The following is a 7672-nucleotide window of genomic DNA, read 5'->3' on the forward strand; positions in this document are numbered from 1 at the left end:
CAAGAATCAAGACAAAGATTTGAAATACGAAGAAGTAAAAAACACCCAACCAGAAAAGCAAAAAGAAAAAAGAATCCAAAAATATGAAGATAGTGTAAGGAGCCTCTGGGACTACTTCAAGCATACCAACATTCACATCATGGGGATGCCAGAAAGAGAAGAGAGAGAGAGCAAGATGTTGAAAACCCATTTGAAGAAATAATGACATAAAGCTTCCCTTACTTGGTGAAAGAAATAGACTTACAAGTCCTGGGAGTGCAAAGAGTCCCAAACAAGAGGAACCCAAAGATGCCCACACCAAGACACATCATAATTAAAATGCCAAAGGTTAAAGACAAAGAGAGACTCTTAAAAGCAGTAAGATAAAAACAGTTAGTTACCTACAAGTGAGAACCCATATGACTGTCAGTTGATTTCTCAAAAGAAACTTTGCAGACCAGAAGGGAGTGGCAAGAAATATTCAAAGTGATGAATAGCAAGGACCTATAACCAAGATTACTCTACTCAGCAAAGCTATCATTTAGAAATGAAAGTCAGATAAAGAGCTTCACAGACAAGAAAAAGCTAAAGGAATTAATCACCACCAAATGAATATTACATGAAATGTTGAAGGGTATTCTTAAAGAAGAAAAAGAAAAAGAAGTAGAAAAAGAAGATGAAGAAGAAAAAGAGGGAAAAAAATATGAACAATAAAATGTCAATAAATATATAGCTATCAATAATTGAATCTAAAAATAAAAATAAACTAAATAAGGAATTTAATGAACAAAATAAACTGATGAATAAAATAGAACCAGAAGCATGGAAATATGAACCATACTGACAAATCTCAGAGGGAAATGGGGGGCAGGAAGAGATTAACCAAAGAACATATGCATATATGCATTACCTATGGATACAAACAATAGGGTGTTAAAGGCCTGGAGTGGGGCAGTAATGGGGTGGAGGGAGGCAATGGGGGAAAAAAGAAACATCTGTAATACTCTCAACAATAAAGATTTATAAAAAATATTATAAAGAAAATATAGAGGGAAAGCTCCTTGACATTTGTCTTAGCATGATTTTTGAGTATGACAATAAAAGCACAGGCAATAAAAAGATAAATATATGAAATAGCAAATTAAAAGGCATCTGCATAGCAAAGGAAATAGTCAACAAAATGAAAAGGCAGCGTATGAATGGGAGAAAATATTTGCAAACTATATATCTGATATGGGGTTAATATCCAAAATATATAAGGAGCTCATACAACTGAGTAGCAAAAACCAAATAATGTAATTAAAAATGGGCAAATGACTTGATTAGACATTTTCCCAATGAGGACTTGCAAATGGCCAACAGGTACATGAAAATTTGGTCAACGTCACTAATCATCAGGGAAATGCATATCAAACCCACAATGCAATATCACCTCACACCTGTCAGAATGACTAATATAAAAAAAGACAAGAGACAACAAGTGGAGGATGTGTTAAAAAAAGGAATCCTTGTACTTTGTTTGTAGGAATGTAATTTGGTACATCACCATGGAAAATAGTATGAAAGTTTCTCAAAATATTAAAACTGCCATAAGATCCAGCAATTTCACTTCTAGGTATATATTGGAAGGAAATGAAGTCACTACTACAAAGAGATATCTTCACTCTATGTTAATTCACAAGCTGAGATAAAAAAAAACCTAAAGGTTCATCAACAATTAAATAGATAAAGGAAATCTAATATATATATACATATATGTACATTAAAATATTATTCAGCCATATAAAAAGATGAAATACTGCCATTTGTGACAACATGGATAAACATGAAGGGCATTGTGCTAAAGATATAAACCAAATATAGAAAGGTATGAAAGGTATGATACCACTTATATGTGGAATATAAAAAAGTTGAACTTAAAACCAGTGAATAAAATGGTTGTTATTAGGGGCTGAGGAGTGAAGAAAATGAGAGGACATTGGTCAAGGAATAAAAGCTTTCAGTTACAAAATGACTGTCCTATAAATGTAGTTTACAGCATAGTAACTCTAGTTCATAATACTATATTGTATATGTGAAATTTGCTGACAGTTGATCGTAAGTGTTCTCACTATAGATAAAAGGTAACTATTGTGAATTAGCTTGACTGTCAATATTAATATAATTTTGCCTTTATTTAATTTAATTTAATTACTTTTAGTCAATGCTTTATTCCCTTTTATGTCAATTTCAAAGACAACAGATTATCTATATATATAAAAGCCTGAGCGACCGAACGACCGAACGATTGGTCGACCAGTCGCTATGACAAGCACTGACCACCAGGAGACAGACCCTCAACGCACAGGATCGGGCTCCCTCCTGTCTGGATCGGGCCTGCGGGGATCGGGCTGAAACAGGCTATCCGACATTCCCCGAGGGGTCCTGGATTGGGAGAGGGCACAGGAGGTCAAGGGACCCTACTGTTGCACGAATTAGTGCACCGGGCCTCTAGTAATATTCATAAATTAGTTAAATAATCTAGAACTGAAGTGAGTAAAGATGTGAACCTTTAAAAATATATATATATAAACTTTATTATATGATATATAAAAACACAGAGAACAAATAGAAATATATTCATTTCATAACATGCAAACTTAAATAAACATCATTACATGAGAACGTCTAAATGTTGTACAAAGCACATGGAACAAAAATCAGAATAAGAACAAGGAATAACTGCAGTTATTCCTAAAACTTCAAACCTACAGGTCATTTCCATCTCCATCTAAAAGGCTACATCCTGATAACTCCTAATAGCTGTAGGTAGTATTTGGAAAACAGTACTTGCCTTTCTTTGCTGGAAGCCAAGAAAATGTGCAGAAGTGCCAACTACTATTCTGTGTTCTTAGTGACTATTTGCCCATTGGTTACCATCGCATTGGAACCTTGATTGCATATGTGTTTACTCTTACAGATCACCATGGTGGGGTGAATAGATCATGCTTGGATCCTGGCAGGGTGGAGGTTAAATGCTAGCCAAGAAGCCATAGGCACCCGCTATCCACTAACAGAGAGTGGTAGAGCAGGGATCCCCAGATAGAGTATGGTGAGCCTAATTGGCAACAGATGCTGGATTCCCTAGATGTAAAGGATAGAAGTAAGATAAGGATATGAAGACTTGAAAGTATATCTCTTTCTAATAGCACTTTTGTGTTGGTGAAAACTCAAGAAGTTGATATTAAGGGGTCAGATTAACAGTCAGAAGGAGTTACCCTATCTTTTATATCTTTTGACCCTCTAATTCTTTAGTCACACAATGAGACATATGGATTAGATAACTTCCAAGATTCCTTCAGATTGGATGTTTAATTGTTCATTCCTGATTTCATTGATTCTTTTTGAAATTGTTTTGAATCTTGAAATTTGAATCTTAAATAATGTTTTCAGTTTTGTTTTTTGTTGTTGTTGTTTTGTTTTGTTTTATATTCTCAGTTTCTTTGTTATGAAATTGAGCAAATAATATCTAACTTACAGTGGAAAGACAATTTAGTGTTCAACACTCAGTAGAGCAAAATTGTTATGAGCCTATTTGCAAATGTAAGGAAAATTTAAAAATAAGTCAGAAAATATATTTACATGTTATACAAAAGATTCCTTACTGAGATGACTAAAGATTATAATAATTTCCTTAATTATACCTCACCTCTTAGGATCTTTGATGACATATCCAGACTTTTGTATCTATGCTTTAATTTTGTACTTTTAATTCACATTTAAATCCACATTTGACAATCTTAGGTCTTAAGACTGTCTGAAGTTTTTTTCACATTTGTCATAGCTAATGATTATAACCATTATCTCAATTATATTAAGTTTAAGAGACATACCTTTTATCACTAGCAAAACATTCCTTTTTGTTGTTTTATATTTGCTTTAAAAATAACACAGCAAAGTGCAAAGGGAAATCCTGAAATGCTTATTTGTCTGCTGGCACAAAATTCTAAATTATGAGTTCAGAAGGCATAGGGGGACAAGTTATAACACGGGGAAGTTAAGATGGTATAAAAACCAAACTTGCAAATATCAAATGCCTATAAACATGACATATCCTTCACCATGTTGCAAATCACTTATTTGATAAAATTATTTTCCAGTTTCATCTTTTGCAACTTTCAAGCATATTTTAAGCATTTTATATTTCTTTGTTTAAAATGTCATAGGTAGTGAAAAATCTGAAGATCTTTACTATGTATCTATCTGTTTCCTGATTTCTAAAGTATATATCAAAATATTTAATCTAGTTTCTCTTAGGCTGTTTTAATATGTAGACGCCTATGTGAGTTATAAATATTTTAATTGGTCATTTATGTTACACATCTTCAATTTAGAAACAAACAAAAGTAGACAAAAGAAATAGTAAAGATAAGCAGAGGAGAAATACCCAATATTAACATTTTAGTTTATAGCTAGATTTTTTCTGTATAATCATGCAGTAATTTATTGAGAAAGTACATAACTAAACAATATATTACACTATGAATTAAGTTGACACAATATATCCACTGACAACATAATATTTTTGAACACTTTCAAAGAAGATATTGGTATTAGAGATCACACTCAGACTGCAAACTCATCTTTTATCTCCTCTGATTCCACTAAATGATCTATATATTCTGTAGGGAAAAAAATACCCAGCAAAAATGAATGATTTCTATATCTTCTTAATAAGGTTTCAAAAGTTTCCACATTAACCAGTTTGTTTGTTGCAATTAATCAAAATATAAACTACCAAAATTTAGATCTTTTTAAAAAATAAGGTTTATTTGTAATAACTATTTTCAATAACTCTGTATTTATATTTACCCTGGGGAATGCACAAGTATAGATATTGCTAGCTTTAATATGTATTTAAAAGGTGTATTCTTTATATTATTGCAAAAGGATAAGACTCTTCTTCCCACTCTAAAAATCTCTTCCTTACTGTACAGAATTCTCAGTGCATTTGAACTAAGACTCCGGAGCACTCGGCAAAGAGGAGTTTGGGGCAACTGACCAGAGCCAGGTTTTCTCTCTTCTCAGTTAGACAACTGAAAACAGGAGCTCTAGTTTTAAATAGTCAGAGCAAAGTTTAAATATTAGAAAAATAAAGAGAGGAAAGGCAAGGAACTTCTTCAAAATACATGCCTGAGGTGAGCATAGCTTGTTATGGCAGCTTCCAGATGAAATCTTTAGTTTTGAATCTTCAGGCTCATATTTGCCAGTCTTTTCCTCCGGTCTCTGATTTGGTCATTCTTCTTGGTTAGAATTTCTTGTATGTTCCATAGGCTTCTGTTTGTTGGAACTTCTTCTCTAATTCATTTTCAGCCAATCTCAGCTGCTCCTGAATCCTGGGTAGGTCATGCTTGGCTGTCACTAGATTCTCCTCCACACACTTCTGATTTTCTGTCTTAAGTGTCTTCTGAAACCCAGTCTTTAAAGCAGCAACTGTGTTTCCCACTCAAGTCTCGGGCCTCTATAAAACCCTTTAGATTTCCTCAGTCAAGCTGTAAATCACGCAGTGCTCTTTCTACCTTTGACTTTTCATCCAATGAGTTTGTAGCCTGCATTTCCATGGTCTTCAGCCTTGACTTTGATTTCTCATTCTGTTCTTGAAGTCTTAAGATTTCCTGGTTTCCATTTTCTTTAAGTGGATCAGGTTTTGGCTTTAAGATGTCTAGGATGGGCTTATTTATTTATTTATTTATTTATTTATTTATTTACACAGGCATCAAGCTAGGATGAACTAAGAACTGTACATCTGCTTTGCCCCAGATTGATATAAGAACACCACCACCAATCAGATGTCTCCTTGCCCATTGCCAGGGGGAATGATGGGCTTTTTAGTGGAAGATGTCAGTTCTGCTTTTTCAAATTCTGCAACTTGTTCTAATTACTCTGGTTTCAAGTTCAGAGTTATCTGTTTGCAGCTTGAGGTACCACTTCTCAGCTTGCAAGAAATACTGCCCCAGAAGTAACACGTTGGTGTAAGCTCCTTGTGGCCCATAGCCTGCAGCCCATTCAGAACTGCAGAGACTTGGAGGTGAGTCTCAGACCTCCCCCAGCCTGCTCTCCGTGAGGTCTTGGAAGCAGGAATCTACAGTTTTGAGTCTCAAGCCTCTTTTTGAACGAACTAAATGCATATAATTAATAGCTTCATTTTGGTGGTGCTCATTCAGGCCCTACTCTGCCAGGTGGCAATCAGCAGCCATGAGGAGCGGGAGGGGCCAGGAACAGCCCCGCTTAACCGAGCACTGCCCCTGGTTGGACCGCAGGGGATGCGGAGGGTGGACGGGTTGTTTAGAAGCCTCCGGTTGCTAATGGGAAGGGAGGCCTAGACCTTTTTTTAATCACTACAAGTAACATCAAATATCTTCTGTTGCTATCAGAAAGGAATAAAAAATGGCTTTATACAGCAAAATAAATAGTCACAGCCATAAACAATAGAGGCAGCAGATGATTTTTATGAACAATAAATGAGTCCTATAATTTAACGTTTAGATCAGTTGGTGTGACAAGAATTTTTAAACATGCAATACCTGACTATTTGGTCTAGGGCACTGCCCTCTTCTCTCTTAGATTGATGAATAATAATAATAATAAAATGAAAATAGTGAACACAACAATCGCTGGCCAGTGTGAATGAATCAAAATTTTGCCTAGAAAATACATCTTTTTGGAGTGATGCAGAATTTTAGCAATTGCATTATGTGTGCCATGAGATGAAAAAGGTTGAAAATTGCTGCTTTAGATGAATTAACATTCAATGAATCAGAATCACAGATGGGGCTTTTCTTCCTTTGAAAGTATGTTTTAGTTGAAAACTTAAAAGTGAAAATATTTGGCAAGAAATTGGTGGTTATTTTATCAATCCAAACCATGCAATCAGTTTTGTGATGTTTGCTAAAGACATAATTCTATCATCTCTAATAAGATAGTATTTTTTTAAAGTGGAGCTTTCTAGGTTGAAAGGCTGCTATGCAACTCTTATGAACCTTTACTGTGAATTCATTATAATGAATTATTATGAAATGACTGGGATAAAAGCAGCAATCTCACCAGGACAAAAGCAGCAATTTGGCTTGCTGGGAAGTTCCAACCTCCTTTAATAATCCTATGGAATTGATACCACGGAGGAGAGCTAATGTCACATTCGAGTGTCAACTTAACTATTCCTGAGCGATGACATTTGGTGGCTTCTAATGTTAGCCACACCAATGTATTTATATTTGTAAAGGGTGATGTTAACCGCGGCGTTAATTATTTACTTTTGCAATGTCCCCTTCTTTCCTCATTGTCTACATGGTGAATATAGTGTAGAAGTAAATCGAGTATAATATGGTAAAATGACAATACCTGTGGATGAGATTTTAGATGATACTTGGGATTGAATTGAGTATATGTCAGAACTAAAATAAGATTATTTGAAATTATGCAACATCAACTGGATCATTATTTTTAGCTTCTTCACTGACTTTCTTCACAGCAGAATAACTTACTTAGGAAAAAATGAATCCTATATAATAAAAGGCTAATATGCAAATCTACCAAATGGTGGCACCACTGGTCTCTATGATGCACACTGACCACCAGGGGGCAGATTCTCAACACAGGAGCTGCCCCCTGGTGGTCAGTGTCTCCCACAGGGGGAGCACCGTTCAGCCAAAAG

The 7672-nt window shown here is 35.0% G+C and overlaps 1 pseudogene; it reads right to left on the reverse strand.

Moving 5' to 3' along the window:
- Positions 1-5046: 5046 nt before the first annotated feature.
- Positions 5047-6161, reverse strand: LOC102261925 (annotated as a pseudogene).
- Positions 6162-7672: the final 1511 nt, after the last annotated feature.

Source organism: Myotis brandtii, unplaced genomic scaffold, assembly GCF_000412655.1.
Source record: "Myotis brandtii unplaced genomic scaffold, ASM41265v1 scaffold128, whole genome shotgun sequence".
NCBI lineage: Eukaryota > Metazoa > Chordata > Mammalia > Chiroptera > Vespertilionidae > Myotis > Myotis brandtii.